Source organism: Octopus sinensis, linkage group LG1, assembly GCF_006345805.1.
Source record: "Octopus sinensis linkage group LG1, ASM634580v1, whole genome shotgun sequence".
In the NCBI taxonomy this organism is placed as follows: Eukaryota; Metazoa; Mollusca; class Cephalopoda; order Octopoda; family Octopodidae; genus Octopus; species Octopus sinensis.
This window is the reverse complement of record NC_042997.1, coordinates 194,110,924-194,136,963: the sequence shown is the minus strand read 5'-3', so window position 1 is coordinate 194,136,963 and position 26,040 is coordinate 194,110,924. Positions and strand designations below refer to the sequence as shown.

General features: G+C 41.4%; 1 protein-coding gene across 3 annotated transcripts in view; it reads right to left on the bottom strand.

Moving 5' to 3' along the window:
- LOC115231280 (collagen alpha-1(XXVI) chain-like) overlaps nt 1-26,040 on the bottom strand; it is a 185,342-nt gene that overhangs the window by 158,182 nt on the left and 1,120 nt on the right. The window lies entirely within an intron of this gene.

Here is a 26,040-nt window from a genome sequence, read left to right as displayed (position 1 = left end):
GCTGGCAGAATCGTTAGCACGTCGAGCTTAGCGGTATTTCGTCCGTCTTTACGTTCTGAGTTCAAATACCGCCGAGGTCACTGGCTATGCCTTTCATCCTTCCGGAATCGACAAATAAGTACCAGTCGTGCACTGAGGTCGATGTAATCCACTTACACCCTCTCCCGAAATTGCTGGCCTTGTGCCAAAATTTGAAACTAATATTCATACTACTGATCAACTCATCTACTGCTTTTCACTCAGAATGATGATGTTCTGAGAAGAGTCAACTATATATATATATATATATATTTCTAGGCGCAGCAGTGAGTGTGTGGTAAGTAGCTTGCTTACCAACCACATGGTTCTGAGTTCAGTCCCACTGCGTGACACCTTGGGCAAGTGTCTTCTACTATAGCCTCGAGCCGACCAAAGCCTTGTGAGTGGATTTGGTAAACGGAAACTGAAAGAAGCCCGTCGCATATATGTGTATATAACATGTATGTGTGTGTGTATATGTTTGTCACCCCAACATCGCTTGACAACCGATGCTGGTGTGTTTACGTCCCCGTAACTTAGCGGTTCGGCAAAAAGAGACCGATAGAATAAATCCTGGGGTCGATTTGTTCGACTAAAGGTGGTGCTCCAGCATGGCCACAGTCAAATGACTGAAACAAGTAAAAGTTAAAAAGTATATATATAATATATAAAGAATCCCGTCGTATATATGTATATATATATATATATATATATATAATATATATATATATCAACAATCAAGGAACGGCCATAGGCCGTTCCTTGATTGTTGATGTTGAACTTAAAAATGGTCTACGACTATTTAATTTTTTCCCACTAGGCCGCTGGTGGCAAAAAGAATTCTACAAAATTTTTTTTCACCACCCTATATGATTATTATATATATATATATATATATATATATATATATATATATATATATATATATATATATATATATATATATATATATATATATATATATATGCGTGTGTATGTTGTGTGTCTATTTTTGTCCCCCTAGCATTGCTTGACAACTGATGCTGGTGTGTTTATGTCCCCGTTACTTAGCGGTTCGGCAAAAAAGACCGATAGAATAAGTACTGGGCTTACAAAAGAATAAGTCCCGGAGTCGAGTTGCTCGATTAAAGGCGGTGCTCCAGCATGGCCGCAGTCAAATGACTGAAACAAGTAAAAGAGTAAAAGAGTAAAGAGTATATATATATTATATATATGGCAAATGAAAGACGGAGGATGGAATATACGAGAATTTATTATTAATCACCGCAATCTAGCATCGATTCCTCTTGGCTGGGACACTCCACAACTGGTTCAAGACAGGAGCATTCGGTGGTGCAGATGCATCTCTTCGGGCGATAAATAAATAAATACAATTCGTTAAAACGACTGTTGCGCATTGTAACTTCCCGTTTTGTAGAGAGAAAAAGCAGCCAGACTGAATTCGATGACTCTTATTTCACCTCTTTGCATTCCTGTCAACCCAAGGATATCACTGGTACTTCCTTATCAGATAAGAGGAATGTAAAATTTAATTCAGCCGAATTCCAGAGAGATTTAGATGAAGTTCGGTTTTGTAACTGTAAGCATGCGTCTAGTTGCCATATGGGATCAAGATGGGACATCATCTCGTGTCACTTAAGGGACTTATGTTGGTTAATTAACACTTAGGTGCTGGAAACATCTTGTTTAATTATTACATCGGATTATAATTTTAATTTAGCCTTGTGTATGACGTCAGCAATGATAATATCTCATGTCAAAACACCTCATTAAATGTAAAGATAAAAATAGACTTAATTAGCAATTAGGGGTTTGACGTATGACTGTTACGAGATGTAAAAAGTATTATCGTACATATGTTTTATTGAAAGTATTACTGTGTTAGAGGGGGGGGGGGAGCAACACAATGCTAATTATGGTTATTGCTTTTGCTGAGACGCTTTCGAAGTGGGTCAGACCTGATCCAGCTGATTTAAGATAAAAAACATTCTCGCCGTGGTTTGGCTATTTTGCTTGCCTTTTATTGGTTTCAAGGCACAAAGCTAGCAATTTTCGAAGGAAGGAGTAAGTTGATTATATCGACCTCCAATAATCCTAGTGATCCACTGCTACTTATTTCATCGATTCCGATGGGATGCAAAGGCAAAGTCAACCTCGGCGGAATTTGAACTCAGAAAGTAAATACAGACGAAATACCTATTTCTTTACTACCCACAAAGGGCTACACACAGAGAGGACAAACAAGGACAGACAAACGGATTAAGTCGATTACATCGACACAAGTGCCTAACTGGTACTTAATTTATCGACCCCGAGAGGATGAAAGGCAAAGTCGACCTCGGCGGAATTTGAACTCAGAACGTAACGGCAGACGAAATGCATATTTCTTTACTACCCACAGGGGGCTAAACACGGAGAGGACAAACAAGGACAGACAAACGGATTAAGTCGATTACATCGACCCCAGGGCGTAACTGGTCCTTAATTTATCGACCCCGAAAGGATGGAAGGCAAAGTCGACCTCGGCGGAATTTGAACTCAGAACGTAACGGCAGACAAAATGCCACTAAGCATTTTGCCCGGCGTGCTAACGATTCAGCCAGTTCTCCTTGTCTTTCTAGTCTTATCTCGGACTACAAAAAGGGAGGCGAACTGGCGGAATGGTTACACCGAGCCATAATAGTTTAGTGGCATTTTTTTCGTCTCTTTACGTTCTGAGTTCAAATTCCGCCATAGTCAGTTTTCCTCCATTCGTAGTCGATAAAATAAAGTTTTAATCTAGCACTAGGGTCCATGTAATCTACTTTTCCCTTCCCCTTAAAATTACTGGCTTTAAGCGCAGCAACAGACTGGCGTCCCGCTGATGGGCAATGTTGTGATCTGGGTCACTTATACCCCACGGAAACCCAATTTTCGTAAATAAAACCCTGCTATCCAGAGGTCTTGAGATCAAGTCACCGGTACAACACCGACGTCCCGGAACTTTTAGCACTGATTTTTCCGAACCAGAGGTGGTCACCTTGGTCAATACACTCTAAATTAAACAAATATTGAGCTTAATTGATTAAATTAAATACAAGTACCTGTACATTAGTGTAAATTAGTTCGGTTTATTAGAAGGTTCTGGGCCATCAGCATCCGGAAACTGGGTGTTGTACCTATACTAATATCATTTCCACCAAAAGCAGAAGGCTTGAGGTTTTTGAGGGAGAGGGTTAATCAATTGTATCGCCCCACATCATCGTACTTGTTTTATTGTCCCCGAAAGGATGAAATGCAAGATCGACCTCAACAGAATTTAGGACGAAATGCCATTGAGAATTTTGTCCGGCGTGCTTAAAATTCAGTCAGTTCGTCGCCTATGTAACTGTACTAATAAGCTCTCATATAAATTTTTATATATGTATGTATTATATATATATATATATATGACACAAGGTCGTCCCAACACAAAAGATATAATAATAGTAGCTTAAAAGGAATGAATGAACGAGAGAGGGAACATACCGGTGTCAGACGGATTTAGTTTTCGATATCAAGTGTCAGTGGCGATTAGTCATAACTATAAGAATTCAATGAAGCTTCATTCACAAATATAGAACAATCATTCACCATCTCCGCTTTTGTCCTCACTCTCCCTACCGCTTTCTCTTTTACCATACTCTCTCTTTCTCTCTTTCACGCGCACGCGCATACATATGAATGTGTGAATGTGTGAATGCGGTGTGTGTACGCACACGTACTCTCACTCGTAACTGTGTCCTCTTTCACACTAACGAAAGGAGAATTTCAACTCGGATGACATCAGACAGGAAAATTGTGATATTATTTATATAATTATAGATTGTATTGACATTTCTTGACACACACACACACTGACACGCACACCTTTGCATACACTCACACACACGCACAGATGTGCAGATGATAATCACACACACACACACACACACACACACATTCACACTCAGATACCTTCATACACTCGTACAGGTTGCCTCTTTGTGGTAGCTCGTCTTACAAGAAATAGCAACGAATCCTTCTCAAATCGAATCTGACCCTCATAAAACAGAGAGGACATACTGGGAAATGTAGTCGTAGATAACCATAAATACAATGTGATGGGCATCGTTGGACTACTTTTGATCATTAGTTTACTTGAGTAGCCCAATCAGCCCAATCAGTTGTGTAGTTAGTGGGACGACAGTTGCAGTCCACACTAGGAGACGTTTTTAAGGAGGTGGCATTTTTGGGTCAGCCGTATAAACCCGTATAAGGGGTGGTGTGGCCGTTAAACTCGAGGGCTGTACCGAGCGGCACGCACACACACACTAGCTACTCCACTGTGGGGTCGATCACTAAAACACCAGTTTAATATTAGGGTCGTTTCTAAAGCGGCAGACTGGTAGAATCGTCACCGCGCAGGAAAAAATACTTAGCGGAATTTCTTCCGACTTTACACTTCGAGTTCAAATGTCGCCGGGGTCGACTTTGCCCTTCATCCTTTCGGGGTTGATAGAATAAGTACTAGTTGAACACTGGGTTCAATGTAATCGATTTATACCTCCCACGAAATTACTGGCCTTAAGTAAAAAATTTGAAATCAATATAATAAAGGGCTACCTGTATTACTGGATTACCGTCGGGGTCGACTTTGCTTCTTATCCTTTCGGAGTCGACTTTATTTTCCATTCTTTCGGGGTCGACTTTGCTTTACAACCTTTCGGGATCGACATTGCTTTTTATCCTTTCGGGGTCGATTTTGCTTTTCATCCTTTCGGGGTCGATAAAATAAGTACCAGTTGTACACTGGGGTAGATGTAATCGATTTAATCCCCTTCCTCGAAATTGTTGACCTTGTACCAAAATATGAAACCAATATTGTGGTGTTTTCTGTTTCCTGTCTCTGACTCTCTGGAATGTGAATTGTACATCAAAAATCCAGCTTGGTTTACCGATTTAATGTGAGAATTACGTTATGGTGCCAGTGTCACACGTTAGTTTTACGAGTAGGAATAAAGTTGCTCCATCGACTAAATGTGGAAGCACTCCGTCGGTTACGACGATGAGGGTTCCGGTTGATCCGAATCAACGGAACAGCCTGCTCGTGAAATTAACGTCTAAGTGGCTGAGCACTCCACAGACACGTGCACCCTTAACGTAGTTCTCGGGGATATTCAACGTGACACAGAGAGTGACAAGGCCGGCTCTTTGAAATACAGGTACAACAGAAACAGGAAGTAAGAGTGAGAGAAAGTTGTGGTGAAAGAGTACAGCAGGGATCACCACCATCCCCTGCCGGAGCCTCGTGGAGCTTTAGATGTTTTCGCTCAATAAACACTCACATCGCCCGGTCTGGGAATCGAAACCGCGATCCTACGACCGCGAGTCCGCTGCCCTAACCACTGGGCCATTGCGCCTCCACATCAACTAAATACCCATCGTCATAACCGACGGAGAATCCATGAAGAAAATATAGAAGAGTCACGGCTGTAACGCCTTGGAATGTAGCTTTACTGAATCAGGTTTAACCTGGGGCTATATAACTTATAAGAAGCAGAAAAAAACCCCTGTTTTATGTAATTCTCTGATCTGGTGATTTTAAGCTATTTTTTTTCTCTTAGTTCAGAGAATTGTCTGGATAAAAAAAAAAAATACGAAAGTCTACGAGGAAACACGAAATAAGTGGTACATTACCTGCTTGGAATGGAAAAATGTCACAAAAAGAGAACCAAAAACAAAAACAAAAACAAAACCCGAACCAGCTGTACCCTCTGTTTTCCCCCACGCACCTCACGAATATCTGTGAAAATACGAAGTTAGAACTTAATGTTTGGTCGGATGCTGTGAACCTGTGTGGTAACTTAGATTAGTTAAATGAAGATTAGCTGGAACGCGTCAGAGCTGTGGTATGATGACGGGGGTAAGTAAGACAGGAGGGTGTCGTCTTATAAAAGCCTTGTCGAAGCTACAGGAGATGTAGATTTACTTAACAGATCTGAGATTAGCGTCAAGAAGAAGCTATATCTATAGATGTATGTATATTCAAGGTACTGTTTTCTCATTTAATGTTGCTTGTCAACACATATGGGGGCTTTATGGTATTGATTACGTAGTTATCACACTGCTGTTTTCGGTTAGAAACTCTTGCAATATATATGTCTATTATATTTGGAATACCACTACTCAAGCACTTGAAGTCTTGTATTGTTATGTAATTTAAGCCCAGGTCACAGTTATGATTGAACAGCCCCTATGGTAGTCATTACTACTGCCTTTGGCTAGAAAGTGTTGCAATGTATATTTTTTTTATCAGGAATGCTATCTAAGCACTAGAAGTCTTTTGTTGTGTAATTTAGCCCCAGGTCATAGCCTATGCTTGAAAAGACTTATGATCAAATGCGTTACATTGTTAATTTAAACCAGCAGTTCTCAACCGGGATCCATACGGCCCCTGGGGGTCTCTATAAAATTTTCTTGTTAAAATTCATGTATAATATATTGGTTATAATTCTACAATACACAAAATATTCTAATTCTTTTTATACAATTTCTATTAGTATTTAATAATAAAAATATAATGGGATTGTTTAAAACATTGAATGGCTATAGATCAAAGGGATCTTATAGATAAAAAAAATGGTTGAAAGCCCCTGATTTAAACAACGTTCATAGTATTCAAAGTTCAAAAAGAAAGAAGACCGCTTTCAGTTATTGGGAGCTCAGAACCTCGAAAGTAGCAAAGTTTCAGAAAATCTATTCAACGAGTTTATATCTCTTGGCATTTTTCATATCGTTTCAGCCCCAAATCGCGATCATCAGGAAAAGACACGTAGAAGAATCTTAACTTCATTTGCAAAGTTGAACTGATTCCTTTCGAGATGATTCCGGATTTGGGAGTCGCACATTTTTCTAAAGATGACTTGTGGGTGCGATTTGAGGGAGAATTGGCTGTTATCAAACGTATGAAGTGATGGTACAAAGGCTCCCTTGTTCAAACAGGAATGTTATATTGATTCTGATATGACTTAAGTTCAGCCTGTTGAGAGCTCGCTAGATTTGCTGAAAAGAGAATGGCTCTCCCCAGACACAATAAAATAATACTGTAAATACAAAATATACTATCTTCTATGCTTTGATCCCCAAATCTTATATGAATCCCCAGGGGTTATTTTGACCCTAGCTCTGAATTTTTGGCGCGATGGTCATAACTGGAACATATTGATCATAGTTCTGCTCGACTAAGGCTGATCTGGGGCTTAGCAACGACTGACGTACAAAAATCCTTCTTGTGGATCTTATATTTTTCCGTGGGCAACAGAATGGACTCCGTTAAAGATACTCGAGGGGCCAGATGACGGTGATAAAGGATCAGATTAAGGTTACCAACCATGTAGGACATGGCAGTATTTGAACTTAGAACGTAAAGAGCCAAAGTGAATACGGCAAGAAATCCAGGCCGAAGTCCTTTCCCTAATTCACGGCCTTGGATTGGTATCTCTAGTTTTTCTAATCCCGAATGGGATGAAAAGCGATTTGGACTTCGGCTGGATTCGAACTCACAACGCAGATCGAGAGTCAGAACAAGTATTGCGAAGCATTTTTTGTTCGACGCTCTAACGATTCTACCACATCACTGCCTTAAAACAGGCACTCTCTCTCTCTCTCTCTCTCTCACACACACACACACACACAACACACACACACACACACGGACACACACTGGCACGTATACACGCACACACTGTTTATATTGCTTTCACGAGTAAATAGACCCAAACTCATTTACTCTGCCCTTCTCCCGTATCCTGCCTTCTTTCCACCACGTGTTAACCGCTTTCTATTACCTAACCACCGCCACCACCACAACCACCACCACCACCAACACTGTTATCATCACCACCACCACCGCTGCCTGTCACCACCCTGGATCTGTCAATATGGTTAGGATAGTGAATTCCACTAACGGGGTGAACGATGTTTGGTGGCGGCGGCGGCGGCGGTGGTGGTGGTGGTAGCGGCGGCGGCGGTGGGGTGTAAGTGATTGGAAGTAAGTAATGGTGGTTATTTCACGGCATCTCGCTAGACAACCCTCCATCACTACAATTCCTACCACCACCACCACCACCACCACCATCACCACTACTACTACTCTACTACTACAACTCCTACCACCACCACCACCACTACTACTACTACTACTACTACTACTACTACAACTCCTACCACGACCACCACGACCACCACCACGACCACCACCACACTACTACTACTACTACTACTACTACTACTACTACTGTCTACATCCTCCCACGTCGGGTACCTACTGACCCACTACTGCTCCTGTTGCTGCCGTTGCTGCAATAACAACCATCATCAGGACTGCCCTTCACCACCACCACCACCACCACCACCACCACCACCACCACCACCACCACCACCACCACAACACCACCACCACACCACCACCAACACCACCACCACCACCACCACAACCACCACCAACACCACCACCACCACCACCTCCACCACCACCACCACCACCACCAACACCACCACCACCACCACCACCACCACAACCACCACCAACACCACCACAACCACCACCACCCCACCACCACCACAAAACAACCACCACCACCACACAACCACCACCACCACACCACCACCACCACCACACCACCACCACACCCCCACCACCACCACCACCACCCCACCACCACACCACCACCAACACCACCACCACCACCACCACCTCCACCACCACCACCCCACCACCACCATCACCACAACCACCACCACCACCACCACCACCACCAGTGCCGTCGCCGTCGTCGTCGTCAAGCAAACAACTAAATCTATTCATTCATGTCTGCTGCTACCGCTCCAAAACAAGAACTACTACTACTACTACTACACTACTACTACTACCTTGATGCTGGAGTCACTATGCGGTCGTCCGACCTTCTAAAACAGCAGTTAAATGCCGCTAAGACAGACCCCTATCGCCTTTAAAAATAGCAAAGCACGTTAAGATAAAGGGTCCTAAATAATATTGTGTGAAGAAAACATGGGATGGTCACAGGTGGAACATCTTTAAAAGGGTTGCTTCAGTCGGGGCTTATCTGATTCTAAACAACAAGAAAACAATGATCCTCTTAAGGAACACTCTCTACCAAATCCAAAAAGATGCTCTATGTTGTCGGTCAAAATAGCAACGAAATCTGTCTCAAAATCAATGGTCCTGAACTAGGGTCAAAATAACCCCTGGGGATTGATATAAGATTTGGGAATCAAAGCATACAAGATAGTATATTTAGAATATTTTACAGTATTATTTTATTGTGTCTGGGGAGAGCCATTCTCTTTTAGTGCCTTATTAATTTAACACACTCACCGGTTTGATTTTCAATCATTTAGTTATTAATTTTTACTTTAATTAAATCAACAAGGCACTAAATGAGTGGAAAGCAATCCGGTGAGTGTGTTAAATTAATAAGGCACTAAAAGAGAAAGACTCTCCCCAGACAATAAAATATGCTTCAACACACGAATTCACATAAAGAATCTTGCCCCCCCCCCCAAAAAAAATGAAGTATTATTTTAAGGGTCTATAAAAAAATAACTGGAACATATCGATTGATCATAGTTCTGCTCGATTAAGGCTACTCTGGAGCTTAGCGACGACTGACGTAGGAAAATCTTTATGCTTTAGACAAGACACAAAAATCGTACATAAATCTTTATGTAAAAAACCATTAGGTTTCTTTCTCTAATGTTTTACATAGTTCAACGTATTTCTGGTTTCTGAAGCGTGTCCTCTCCGAGACTGTTGCTGCAAACTTACACAAAGCGCACGGGATCTAATTGGTTTGGCTGCCAGCATTTCAAAGATTAAAGTTTATCGAAAACTTTAAAATTTGGTAATAGAAATATTAAAATTACTAAGTCTCTCTAAAGGAGATTACGGCAGCGTTACTGGAAATTAATAGTTATCGCCATACTAATATGAAACATGTCTGCAGCTGTCTCACTGGCAGGATGAAGCGGCTGACCTCCCCTGTTCGAAGGTTTATAATGGACGCAGTTTGTGTGTCAAATAGCTAGCTTGAGGCGATGGCCTCATGGAGCTAATCAGCAACAGCTTTAGTCTTATATCTATAAGACTGCCATATTAGTATAGGGAAACTATTAATTTAAAATTTGGCACGATAATATAGTTTTCAAAGCCGAATTGCTGGAAGTTCGGCGTGGCTGTGTGGTAAAAAGCTTGCTTCCCAGCCTCATGGTTCCGGGTTCAGTCCCACTGCGTGGCACCTTTATTGTAGCCTCCGGCCGACCAAAGTCTTGTGAGTAGATACAACGGGCTTCTTTCAGTTTCCGTCTACCAAATCCACTCACAAGGCTTTGGTCCGCCCGAGGCTGTAGTAGAAGACACTTGCCAAAGGTGCTATGCAGTGGGACTGAACCCAGAACCATGTGGTTGGTAAGCAAGCTACTTACCACACAGCCACCCCTACGCCTAACCAATTTATTGCAGATAAGTTTCGACAATGATATCTTATGAGGACTCCCGAAAGTCATATGGACCTCAGTTTAGAACCATTGCGCTAAATTATAAAACATCGTCGCCTGAAATAAAAGGATGGGGACACTAGGTATTGTAGTCTTAAATATTGCTAAAAGTGACGGTGGGGAGAAGAGACCATGCTGGAATTATTTTGTTTATAGGTTAGCTGGATTTGAGTTGGCTTCTTTCTGTAGCATAAGCTTAGGTGGGGGATGAGAAGTGATCCGATCCCTCCCCTCCCGGGCAACGCTTTTTTATGGGGGCGAGATTTTTGGATATACAAGCCTGTATAGAGGCAGCAGTGGCGGGGGCGGGGAAGTAGTGGGGTGCAAACTAGAGGGGTGCTCCATGCGGCAACACTCTTGCTCCACCACTGGTTGGCTGGGACTAAAGTACAATAACAACTACAACAACTACAACAACAACAACAGCAATTAACCGGCGACTCCTTTTTTTGCAAGCAATACAAAAGACAATCATATCCCGCCATCATAAACAATGAGGGAGCTGCTAGAAAGAGTAGCTACTTCTAATTCATATCACATCCGACTTACAAACAAAAGGAACACTTAAGTGTATGTAGGATTAGTATCTATTTCTTTACTACCCCAAAAAGATGAAAGGCAAAGTCGACCTCGGCGGAATTTGAACTCAGAACGTAACGGCTGACGAAATACCTATTTCTTTACTACCCACAAGGGGCTAAACACAGAGAGGACAAACAAGAACAGACAAACGGATTAAGTCGATTATATCGACCCCAGTGCGTAACTGGTACTTAATTTATCGATCCCGAAAGGATGAAAGGCAAAGTCGACCTCGGCGGAATTTGTACTCAGAACGCAGCGGCGGACGAAATACCGCTAAACATTTCGTCCGGCGTGCTAACGTTTCTGCCAGCTTAAGTGTATGTAAGATTATTATCATGATACACTGTGTCTCGGGAAAGGAAAGGCGGGATGGTCACACCTTGAGTGCCTTTGATTTTGTCACTCTAGTTGATCCAGTCAATGGATCAGCCTGCTCGTGAAATTAATGTACAAGTGGCTGAGCACACCACAGACACGCGTACCCTTTACGTAGCTCTCAGGGGGATTCAATGTGACAGAGAATGTGACAAAGTTGACTCTTTGAAATACAAGTACTACTCAATTTTGTCAGCTGAGTGGAATAAAATGTGAAATAAAATATCTTTCTCAGAGACACAAGGCACCGCCGAGTATCGAAATCACAATTATGTGATCGTGAGCCGAAAACCCTAACCACTTGGCCACATGACTTCACTCTATCTTTGATTATAAGTCAACTCGATAGCAAGACTGAACTGGAGCTTAATCAACTTCATCAACAGCAACAACAGTGGAGGCGCAATGGCCCAGTGGTTAGGGCAGCGGACTCGCGGTCGGAGGATCGCGGTTTCGATTCCCATCCCGGGCGTTGTGTGTGTTTATTGAGCGAAAACACCTAAAGCTCCACGAGGCGCCGGCGACCCCTGTTGTACTCTTTCGCTCCAGCTTTCTCTCACTCTTTCTTCCTGTTTCTTGTCCCCGACTTCCTACGCAACCGCTGAGCCTGGATGCGCATTCATCCATCCATCGATGCTCTTGGTGTTGGGGGTTGGCGTGCTTTCTCTTCTGCGGGTCTTACGAATAGCAAAGGACCACGTTTCGGACTTCTCCCACTAATGGGACGAAGACCGCTTCGCTCAACAAACAAACAAACAGCAACAACAATGTGGAGGCGCAATGGCCCAGTGGTTAGGGTAGTCGTAAGAACGCGGTTTCGATTCCCAAACGAGGTTCCGGCGGGGGTGGTGGTGAACCCCGCTGTATTCTTTCACCACAACTTTCTCTCATTCTTTCTTCCTACTTCTGTCACAAAGCAGAGGAACCATAGTGTGGCAAACTTTCAGACCCTAGTCTAGATTGCGAATATTCTGTACCCCAGGATGGTTCAGCTCTCCACCCTTTAAAAACCACCGTTTACGGAATGAGGATAACAACGTAGCTTTCGCACCCGTGCAACCGCCAGTCTATCGCGTGTGGTGGGTGGATCTTCAAGTTGCCACACGCATTCTCTAGAGTAGGCTCGAATTAGAGATTATTCTTTGTAGCGAATGGCGTGAGTCCTGATTGGAAGAAGAAGTAGAAGGAGCAACAACAATATCGACATACCACAAATACACTTAAAATGAAATACTAGAAATTAGAATTCGAAACACGTTATGTAAAAGGCAAGCAGTACCAAACAGTGTTATGTCTCGCTTGATTATAAATGACACGAATCTGTCGACGCTGTGAAAGAGTAACAATATATCTTTTATCTTTTTAGATCAACGCCAATCACCCATACATAACTTTTTCTACTCTAGGCTCAAGGCTCGGCGTGCTAACGTCTCTCCCAACTCGTCGCCTTAAATATTCTTTTCTACTCTAGGCACAAGGCCCGAAATTTTGGGGGAAGGCGCCAGTCGATTAGATCGACTCCAGTACGCAACTGGTACTTATATATATATATATATATATATATATATATATATATATATATATATATATATATATATATATATTAAAGCTTCACCATCTTGGACCGCTGAAACCTACAAGTTTTTTTCCATTCTCTCTCTGTTTAGTTCCTCTTATTCTTTCTGTTGAAGAGCGTAGCCTCAAAACGTAAAAGACTTTTTCAAAGACAAAAGCATAACAACATCCTCAACCCTAAAAATTCTCTAAACAATGTGATGGGGCAAGGTAGGAGTTCCATCAAAGAATTACTGTAAGTGACGACATATAAGATATACTTCCTATATGCGAAGTTGGGCTTCTGTTACATGCTTTAATGCACTATGAACTTTTTTTCCTGATTATGCGCTGCTGAACTTAGAGTACGTTTTATTATGCCTGTGCGCCTTCTATGTCATCATTTACGGTAAGTATAGAGAAAGAGCAACTACTATTCTGTTACTGAAACCACTTTGTTTACCACGATCACCATCATCACCACTAATGCCACCTCTGCCACCACCACCACCACCACCACCAGCCGTTCAAGAATTTGGACCTGGAGATCTCCATTTCCAGCGACTTCGAGGGCCACCACCTCCCAGTGGTGTCGGGCGTCAACGAAGAGCCCTCGACTACAACAAGACGACCAAAGTTTTTTTTTTCCCCCAAGGTCTGAGGTCTCCCGCCCCTAAGCTCTAGACCATCACCTAATCACCCTTATCCGTCTTGTTGCTTAACAACAACAACAACAATCATCATCAGCAGCAGCAGCTGTACCATCATCATCATCATCATCATCATCATCAGCAGCAGCAGCAGCAGCAGCTAGAGCAGCAGTACCACCACCACCACCACCACCACTACCAGTAGCACCAGCACCAGCAGCAGAACCACCACCACCACATCCAATATCACCACCAGTATCACCAGCAGTAGTAGTATCTGTCAGTAGAACTAGTAACAGAAGCGCATCAACGTGGTCGCACGATCTGCTAGAAATAGCAGCAAAACATAAAAAAAGTTCTTCCTCAAATCACAACCTACCGTCTTAGCTAAAGGGACACATTGGGAAACGGGATCCCGGTCTGCGTGTGCAATACGAATAAAAGACGAAATGCTCTTGGCTATAATAATAATAATAATGCCTTTCATGTTAGGTTTTCTCAAATCAAAGCAGAATCTGGGAACTAAAACAACAACAACAACAGCAACAACAACAACAACTGCAGCAATGTAGACAGCTTGGACAGTGAAGGGAATAAAGTGACTTCCTTGTTGCCTTTCATCTGTTATTTGCATGTCTGCATGTACAGCGGTGAACCGGTGAAGGCAATTGCTATTAACTGTCAACACAATCGCTGGTTGCACCTGTCTGCTGCACTATCAGGACACTGACCCCTGAGGGCCCGCCACACACAAACCTACTACCACAGCCGCTACCATCACCATCACCACCACCACCACAACTGCAACTCATACCACGACCGCCGCCATTATAGCTGTATCTATTACAACCGCTAAAATATAAAAAAATGAGCACCACCACCACCATCACCACTACTACTACTGATACTACTACTACAAACCACCACCACCACCTTCACCACTATTATAGCTGTATCTGTTACAACCGTTACAATAAAAAAAACACCACCACCGCCGTCACCACCACCACCACCACCACCACTACTACTCCCTTGTTCGAAAATATAAAGACGCAGATAGTGTGTCGTGGAGACGATGTTTCCTGGGGCTAAATGACAGTAACAATCGTCCTAACCAAGACAGCCACATTATGTTGGCAAATAATCTTAACGAATAATTTTTGATTATAAAAATATAATAGGATTGTTTAAACATGGAACTGCTAGAACGGTCCAAAATGGGAACCAAAGAAGTTCATAGCTAAAATATTGTTGAGCGCCACTGTTTCACTTGTTTCAATCATTGGAGTACGGCCATGTTGGGGCATCGACTTGAAAATTTTTAGTGGAATAAAACCGACCCCAGGACATAAGCTTTTTTTTAAAAGTCTGTATTTATTCTATCGCTGTCTTTTTACGAACTGTTAAGTTACGGGGGACGTAAATAAACCAATACCGATTGTCAAGCGGCGGTGGAGTGACAAACACAAACACAAAAACATGCCCCCACCACATACATACGATGGGCTTCTATGCAGTTTTCATCTACCAAATTCACTCACAATGCATTGATTGGTCTGAGCTTGTAGTTGAAGACACACTTGCCCAAGGTTTCGTGCAGTGCAATTGAACTCAAAACCACAAAGCAAACTGTGAATTGAAAGTCATACGCGGGCTGGTGTTTATAGATATTGGACACGGTCTTTTTGTTATAAGACACAAATCCTCCTACCCTTATCACTTTAGGGAATGACCAAGATAAAATGGATGATAGATAGATAGATAAAATGGATGACAAATAGTTAGGTAAATAGAAAGATAGATGGATAAAATGGATGATAGATGATAGATAAAAAAAAAAACATCGCCCTTATCAAGTCTAGCCAGGCTCATAGTCTCCGTTTCCCGGTTCCTGTGGCGTATATGTTCCCCCCAGCTGGACGGGACGCCAGTCCATCGCAACGTTACTCAAGAAACAGGAAGAGAGAGTGAGAGAAAGTTGGGGCGAAAGAGTACAACAGTGGTTGCAACCACCCTCTGTCGGAGCTTCGTGGAGCTTTTAGGAGTTTTCGTTCAATAAACACACACAACGCCCGGTCTGGGAATCGAAACCGCGATCATCCAACCGCGAGTTCGCTGCCCTAACCACTGGGCCATTGCGCCTCCACAGCTAGATAGATAGAAAGCTAGATAAAATGGATGACAAATAGTTAGGTAAATAGAAAGATAAATGGATATATGGATAAAATGGATGATAGATAGATACATAGACAAATAGGCAGATTATCAGACAAACAGACAGATAGGTCAATAAATAGAAAGAAAGAAAGAAAGATAGATTGATAAATAGTTGGGTCGATAGATTGAGCTATGGGTAGATAGATTGGATAGATTGACAAACTAAATAGATGTCTTAAGAAGGAGATAAACATACAGATACGCAAAGATATGTACATATTCATGTATAAACATACATAAGTAGTTACATACTCAAGTAGAAACATACTTAAGTAGATAGATAAATAGATGAACGATTGACTGACAGCTAGATAAAACGATACAGGCTGTCATACATACATGCATGCATACATACATACATACATACATACATACATACAAGAGTCAGACACTTGAGTCGTATATATCTAGGTAATACATTAGAATGTAACGGAAGAAACTAGCGATCGTCTGCACTGGAAACATCATACTGATACACTTCAGCCTGTGGAGGCGCAATGGCCCAGTGGTTAGAGCAGCAGACTCGCGGTCATAGTATCGCGGTTTCGATTCCCAGACCGGGCGTTGTGAGTGTTTATTGAGCGAAAACACCTAAAAAGCTCCACGAGGCTCCGGCAGGGCATGGTGGTGATCCCTGCTGTACTCTTTCACCACAACTTTCTCTCACTCTTACTTCCTGTTTCTGTTGTACCTGTATTTTCAAAGTGCCGGCCTTGTCACTCTCTGTGCCACGCTGAATATCCTCGAGAACTACGTTAAGGGTACACGTGTCTGTGGAGTGCTCAGCCACTTACACGTTAATTTCACGAGCAGGCTGTTCCGTTGATTCGAATCAACCGGAACCCTCATCGTCGTAACCGACGGAGTGCTTCCATATATATAGGTAATACATTAGAATGTAACGGAAGAAACTAGCGATCGTCTGCACTGGAAACATCTTACTGATACACTTCAGCCTAACGTACAGCTTTTAAATGCGATTTATTTTAACGGCTTAGGGTGGGCAGCAGGCCAAGACCCTCTCCAGTTCGGTAGTAACTGGAAGTAGGAAGGAAGTTGTTTTTTGGGGTTTGTTTGTTTTATCAGGAGGAAAAGCATTACTTTGCAGAGTCTCTGAGGGAAGAAAAGGGCTTGTTTTCTTGAAGGGCGGTGGTCTAGTCGGGATGTATGCAACGCAATGGTCTTGGCTAACGGTACCCAAGTGGTGGTGTTGAACTGGATGATCCTCAAATCAGAGAATGCAATAATAGAACGGAGTGAAGTTTTGGAATAGCGATCACTATCTCATGGGAAATAAAAAAAAAGGGAACAGAATTGGGAGTGGGGTGGGGGTGGGGGCAAAAATGTTAAAGATAAAATAGAATGCAAAAATAAATAAATAAAAAGAAGAAATTCTTGAAAAATTCTTCCAGAAATGCAATTCCCGTTGTGGGAAAGATGGGAATAAAAAAAAACAAACAAAAAAACATACCAAACATAAAACAAAAACAAACACAAAACACCAGCCTTACAATTACTTTCCATACAACTCCTTGTCTCCCCCCCCCCCGGCCTTCTTGAGATAGCAATAACTGTTTGAAAACGCCAACCTGAATGAATTTCCCACAGAAAACTTTGGCCCGAATGGTAGTGGTGGTGTTGGTGTTAAACTAGCCTCTGAATTAATTTTACCAGTCAAAACAAGGTATAAGTCCTTCAGACAGGCTTTCCACACAGTTTCCGTCCACCAAATGGTCACTCACAAACCTTGCAGACAGGCCCGTGTCAATGGCAGTTAGATACTTGTCCAATGTACGGTATAGTGGTATCGAAATCGAAATCACGATTTTCAAAGCGAATTTCCTTAACAACACTACGATACCTCTGACGAAAGTTCCTGCCCCCAAACGTCGCAGTTCTCTTTCTCTCCCTTCAAGGTCTAGCCGAGCGGTGGTCTTTCCGTGAGCAGGTCCTGTGCATGTGACCCTCCTCCAGTATACCATGCGCTCCCGGGGGAGGTACCCTCTCTCCCGGTCACCATTAAATAGATTACTGGAACTTCGGCTTTGAGATGAAAACTGGAGTGGTTTCCTCGTTGCCTTTGCAAGCCAGGTGGGATTTGAACTCAGAAATATAGAAGACCGGAAGATATATAGAACGTAAAGCATTTCCGCCGACACGTCAAGGATTCCGCCACGCTCCCATTTGTAAAGCAACGTGAAATGAAGTGTTTTTCTCAAGAGCACAACGCGAGATCCGGGAATCGAACTCGAGCTTTAACGATTGTGGGCGCAACACCCTAACCACTGGGCCACGCGCCTTAACACACTAAGGGCATAAAAAGGAAACAGATTTCTTCCTCCTTTCTTTCTCTCTCCCTCTCTGTCTCCTTTTCCCTTCTCACCGTCTTATTCTTTCTCTCTCATCTTTCTATTTCAAGCATCTGAAAAGGCTTAACTTATCAATAGCACTTGAAACATTCAGCGCATTTGTGTTCGAGCCAGCGTGTGTGTGTGTGTGTGTGTGTGTGTGTGTGTGTGTGTGTGTGTGTGTGTGTGTGTGTGAGCGTGGGTGTGCGCGCGTATGTGTGTGTGTGAGTGAGAGTGTGCGCGCATGTATGTGTGCGCATGGATTGCGTGGGTGTGCATCCGCGTGTGTGTATATATGTGTGTGCGTTTGAGCGTAAATTTATGTGATTTTTGAACGCTATGAGGGTACCCTCTTGAGGAGACCTTTAAAATAAACACTCAATATTTATTTCTTTATTGCCCAAAGGGGGCTAAACACAGAGGGGACAAACAAGGACAGACAAAACGGATTAAGTCGATTAGATCGACCCCAGTGCTTAACTGGTACTTATTTAATCGACCCCGAAAGGATGAAAGGCAAAGTCAACCTCGGTGGAATTTGAACTTAGAACGTAACAACAAACGAAATACCTATTTGTTTGCTACCCACAAGGGGCTAAACACAGAGAGGACAAATAAGGACAGACAAACGGATTAAGTCGATTATATCGACCCCAGTGCTTAACTGGTACTTATTTAATCGACCCCGAAAGGATAAAAGGCAAAGTCGACCTCGGCGTAATTTGAACTCAGAACGTAACGGCAGACGAAATACGGCTAAGTATTTCTCCCGGCGTGCTAACGATTCTGCCAGCTCGCCGCCATTAATCAAACACACAATATTGAATGCTGCAAGATGTAAAATACAGCAAAATCAGTCAGCAGTGAGATAATGTATATATGTATGTAGTATGCACAGCGTGGGTGTATGTTATCATTCAGTTTTATTTCAAGATTTCTTGCCAGTAGGGAAAGAGCTAGTTTCTGACCTAGTTCTAGAGCTCCTTCATTGGAATTTCAACAACATTAGCGAGGGTTATTGTATATACTTGTGTGTATATGTACAATATTTGGAGTCTGTGTATATGCAGATATGCATATTTTGTTTTATGTATTTATTCTCATGCATATAGTTGCATGCCTAGACATGCAACTATATATTTGCATGTATGTATGTATGTATGTATGTATGTATGTATGTATGTATGTATGTATGTATGAATCTATGTATGTATATATGTATGTATGTAATTATGTATGTATGTATGTATGTATGTATGTATGTAATTATGTATGTATGTATGTATGTATGTATGTATGTTTGTATGTATGCATGTATGTATCTATCTATGTACGCATGTGCGCATACGTGCGTGTGTGCATGCACGTATGTATGTGTGTATATATCTATGTATGTATGCGTGCATGTATTTATGCATGTATGTCTCTATCTATGTATGTGCGCATACGTGCGTGTATGCATGTATGTATGTATGCATGTATGTATGTGTGTATGTATGTAGGCGTGCATGTATGTATGCCATTGTTTAGTTTTATTTCAAGATTTCGTGCCAATAGAGAAAGAGCCTGTTTCTAATCTAGATCCAAGGCCCCTGCATTGGAATTTCAACATCAACAACAGGATATTTTTGTACGTATGTATGTATCTATCTGGCTCTCTCTCTCTGTCTGCTTGTCTGTCTGTCTGTCTGTCTGTGTATATATAGGTTTGGATAGAACAAACAAGCAAAAAGTGCCGTGCACGAAATTTTCTGTCCTTGAATCACGTAATTTTCTACCGATCAAAAAAAAAAAAGGTGAAAAATAAAACAAGATGACAAAACAAATAAAAAAAAACAGAAAAATATAAATCACACACACACAGTCCCACACTCACACACACACACACACACACACACACAGAGGTTTCACTGTGACTGTCTCAAGTTTCCACCCACTTTGCTTCTTATCGCTTACAATAATAGCGTGGCGATTAAATTTGTTGTCACAAGTGTGATATAGATAATCTCTTAATTTATTTCGATAATCGTTATCGATAATTAATCTATCTCCATTTAAATTTGATACCGTTAATGGATTAGTCATCAGTGGAAGAACCGAGCCCATAACACTTTCTTTTCCAGGGTATCCACGACTGGCTGGTGGAGTAGAAAGGAAGGAATTTCTTCTCAGAACCCAATGTCCAGTTTATAACGGAACGATGTATTAAATTTACTATAAAAAGCGGGTTTTGGAATAATTGCACTTCGAAGTTCCATACACTATGGGAAAGATAAAGGAGTAGTTTTCCCGCCCCCACCTCCTTATTTTTTAAGCATTTATTAAAGCGGTGAGCGACAGTTCTTCCGGTTCTTTTGCTTCTGGTATCAAATGCTGCCGAAGTCTAATGCTGCCTTTAATTCCGCCAGGGGTCAATTAAATAAAGAACCAATTAGGTACTGGGGCCATTGAAATCAACTTCCGCTTCCCTCAAAATTGCTGTTGACCTAGAGCCAAAATTAGAAAATATATTTTAATATTTATGTATTTCCGCCGAGGTCGACTTTGCTTTTCTTCCTTTCGGGGTCGATAAATTAAGTACCAGTTGCGTAGACGGACTTGTAGAATTCAAATTTTGGCACAAGGCCAGCAAGGTCGGTGTTGGGGATGCATATGAATCGATTACATCGACCCCAGTACTTAACTGTTACTTAATTTATCGACCTCAAAAGGATGAACGACAAGGTCAACCTCGGCGGAATTTGAACTCAGAACGTAAAAGCGGACGAAATACTAATTTCTTTACTACCCACAAGGGGCTAAACACAGAGAGGACAAACAAGGACAGACAAACGAATTAAGTCGATTATATCGACCCCAGTGCATAACTGGTACTTATTTAATCGACCCCGAAAGGATGAAAGGCAAAGTCGACCTCGGCGGAATTTGAACTCAGAACGTAAAAGCGGACGAAATACTAATTTCTTTACTATCCACAAGGGGCTAAACACAGAGAGGACAAACAAGGACAGACAAACGAATTAAGTCGATTATATCGACCCCAGTGCGTAACTGGTACTTATTTAATCGACCCCGAAAGGATGAACGGCAAAGTCGACCTCGGCGGAATTTGAACTCAGAACGTAAAAGCGGACGAAATACTAATTTTTTACTACCCACAAGGGGCTAAACACAGAGAGGACAAACAAGGACAGACAAACGAATTAAGTCGATTATATCGACCCAGTGCGTAACTGGTACTTAATTTATCGACCCCGAAAGGATGAATGGCAAAGTCGACCTCGGCGGAATTTGAACTCAGAACGTAAAAACGGACGAAATCCTGCTAAGCATTTTTCCCGACGCGCTAACGATTCTGCCAGCGTTGCAAACGAAATTAGTCACACTTCTGTTCTTCCCGTCGTAAATTCGTGTAAATTTGTAAAAATGGCAGAAGGAATTAATCCCTAAAATTGTTTCCAAAAATCTGAAACCGAAGTGGTTTCTTCTTCTTGTTCTTCTTGTTCTTCTTCTTCTTCTTCTTCTTCTTCTTCTTCTTCTTCTTCTTCTTCTTCTTCTTCTTCTTCTTCGTCTTCCACTTCTTCTTCTTCGTCTTCCTCTTCTTCTACTTCTTCTTCTTCTTCCTCCTCCTCTTCTTCTTCTTCTTCTTCTTCCTCTTCTTCAATTTCTTCTTCTTCTTCTTCTTCTTCTTCTTCTTTTCTTCTTCTTTTCTTCTTCTTCTTCTTCTTCTTCTTCTTCTTCTTCATCTTCTTCTTCTTCTTCATCTTCATCTTCTTCCTCCTTCTTCTTCTTCCTCCTTCTCCTCCTCCTCCTCCTTCTCCTCCTCCTCCTCCTCCTCCTTCTTCTTCTTCTTCTTCTTCTTTATGTTAAGTACTTGTTTAACTTTCCACCCACCCCCACCAGCACAACACACCATCGTCGCTATAGTCATGCTATACCGCACCACACCACACCACACCACTACTGCAGTCACATATTTCAGCATCACCGCACCACTACCACATCATCGCCTCAACATCATCATTACCATAACATCGACGTCGCCGTCCCGCCACCGCCTCCACCACCACCACCATCGCCACCTGTTGTGACAGTCTGTTTCGTCAGGCTTCACTGGAGTTACAACAGCAACAGCAACAACAATAGCAACCAACAGCTATAATAATAACATCATTCAATAGCAGCAGTATGAAGAAGAACAACAGTAATAACAGCAGCAGCAGAAGCAGCAACAATGGAAATAATTACAGCAGCAATAACAAGAACAGCAGTAACAACGACAGCAACGGCAGCAACGGCAACAACAGCAGCACCACTATCACCGCCACCACCAGCACCATCACCATCAGCATCACCACCACCAACGCCAACACCACCGCGGCCACCACCACCTCCACCACCACCACCAACAACAACAACAACAACAACGGCAGCTGTAGCAACACTACCAACCACCACCATCACCATCACCAGCACCACCATTACCACCCCCAACAACAACAACAACAACAACAGCAGCAGCAACAACGGCAGCTGTAGCAACACCACCAACCACCAGCATCACCAGCAGCATCACCACCACCACCACCACCACCACCATTAACACCACCACCACCACCACCATTAACACCGCCACCACCACCACCACCACCACCAACAACAACAACAACAACAGAAACAATAGCAACAAAAACAACAGCAATTTACTATTTTACCAATTTTGCAACTTAACAACTTGAGTCGGATGGGTGGAGGTTCCTTTCGCATTTCGGGGTGGATTATACCCGGCGAGGTGTGTGTGTGTGTGTGTGTGTGTGTGTATTATGATATACGTCGTGTCTGCATGTGAACTTTGCCTGGAGAAGGGCTGATTATTTATGTCTGGTGGTAACAGGACGTTTGTCTAGCGATGGGAGAAGGGTGGCGGGGGGGGGGTGGCGAAGGAGGGCCAGTTCTGTGTTGCGAGAGACCCTTGGTCGGTGTTGTTGGTGTTATTGTTGTGTAACCCCCCAGGGTAACCCAGATCACGTAGTCAGACCTATGATCAAAAAACATTTTAGCTTGTCAAACCTCGTCATGTTTCCAGACGCATTATTCAATTATTTTTTTTTTATGTGTTTCAGTCAATTTGACTGCGGCCATGCTGGAGCACCGCCTTTAGGTCGAACAAATCGACCCCCAGGACTTATTCTTTGTAAACCTATTACTTACTTATTCTATCGGTTCTCTTTTGCCGAAACGCTAAGTTACGGGGACGTAAACACGCAAACATCGGTTGTCAAGCGATGAGACCCCCCACCACCACACACATACAATCACACGTGTAGGATTCTTTCAATCTCCGTCAACCAAATCCACTCACAAAGCTTTGGTCGGCCGAAAAGGCACTTTTCCAAGGTGCCACGCAGTGGGATTGAACCCGGAATCAAGTGGCTGATAAGTAAGCTACTTACCACACAGCCACTCCTGCGTCTATATATTTTTGAAGATAGCATGCAGGTTGTGATGTGATGGTGGCTTAACTGCTATTTCTAACACGTTGAGCTGCCACATGGAGGGATGCCCTCACTGGTTAGGTAACCGCACATGGACTGTTGGCGATTTTTCCATATTTTTCCTTCCTTCTCTTTAGGCTTTCCTGTTTCCGACGAAGAGCTATGCTCGAAACGTTAAAAGCAAATCCCTCCTTCACCGAGCGTCAAATGAATATATTTCCTGTGCACGTCCACAAGTTCGTTTATTTCTGTTTTTTAATTGTTTATTGATTTGTATTGACCATACATATATGGATGTTATATATATATATATATATATATATATAATATATTATATATATATATATATATATATATATATATATAGTAGAGTAGATGAAACTATGGCGACTGAAGAAGGTTTTTTTTTCCTGTGTTATTTGTCCTGTACTCTATTTTTTGTTGTTTAAGAAAAATGTCCAGTTCCTTGTGTTTGTGTCTATGTTTTCGTTTCTCATTGTGTTCGACGTTTTTTTGGTGTCCTGTACTCATATATGCGTGTATATATACATGAAGAGGTAGGTACGTTCATATATGTATATATATATATATGCATATGTTTTATTTATTAATATATATATAACAAAGTCGGGAGACAAGTCCAGGTAGATATCAATTCAGTCACAACTTTGGTTTTGAGCACACATAGTATTAATTCCAGTTAAAATACATAATGTAGTAGGTCGGTCCCGAGAAAATGTAATAAGGTAGACAATGAAAACAGATATAATAATCCTTTATTTATTTATCCATATAAATAAATAATTTTTCGACATATGTTTCTGCTTAATTACTAAGAGTAAATCTATTTTAATTAGTTAATCAAATTGATAATTAGATAATTGTCAATAAATGCATTAGTTACAAAGCTTCTTCAGGGATTCCAGCGAATATTATATATATATATATATATATATTATATATATATATTATTATATATTATAATATATATATATATATTATATATATATATATATATATATATATATATATTATATATATATATACATATATATTATATATATATATATATATATATATATATATATATATATATATATAGTATACATACATTACATATATATAATATAATACATATGTATATATATATAATATATATATATTAATATATATTATATATATAATATACATAGATATGCATATGTATGTATATGTGTGTGAGTGTGAGTGTGTATATATGTATGCATATATATATATAATATATATATATATATATATATATATATATATGTATATGTATATGTATATGTATATGTATATATGTGTGTATGTATGTATATTTATGCAACACGACACGTACATGCAGACGTCTTGAACCACACCATAGGTTATGCGAGGGCGCATGTAATCACACACATATATGTCACGTATATCAATACGTGTGTTTTATATATAGACACACTTGTACGTATATAGGTGGGTGTGATTGTTGATATAGGGATAGAATTTATCCGGGTCTCTTGCAAGTGTTTACACATACTTACAAGTATGTATGCATGCATGTATGCATGTATGTGTGTGTGTGTATTTATGTGTGTGTGTGCGCACGGATATGTGTGTGTGCGTGCGTGTGTGTGTGTATGTGTGTGTGCTTGCATGTATGTATACATGCACAACAGACACACAAAATACAGACACATACAAACACTCATGCAATATATATATAAATCATATAATAATATATATAAATCAGGGGTCGAGTTGCTCGACTAAAGGCGGTGCTCCAGCATGGCCGCAGTCAACTGACTGAAACAAGTAAAAGAGAGTAAAAGAGTATATATAAAAATCATACTTTATACATAAAAACATGCGTAATATGTGCACATGTAGGTTCGCCAATAAGCTCAGCTTCGAAGTCCCAGTCAGCACAACAAAGTGAATATACATATATACACAGACACACGTTTGTGAATTTGACAAAATAAAAAATGACCATCCCGAAATTCAATATATATATATATTATATAAATAGATAGCTGTCGTAACAGCACTGTAACCCCACCCCAAGCAGATCAATGCACTGAACCCTATACATACATACATACATGTATAGGCCCGAAATTTTGGGGGAGGGTGCCAGTCGATTAGATCGACCCCAGTACGAAACTGGTACTTAATTTATCGACCAGAAAGGATGAAAGGCAAAGTCGACCACAGCAGAAT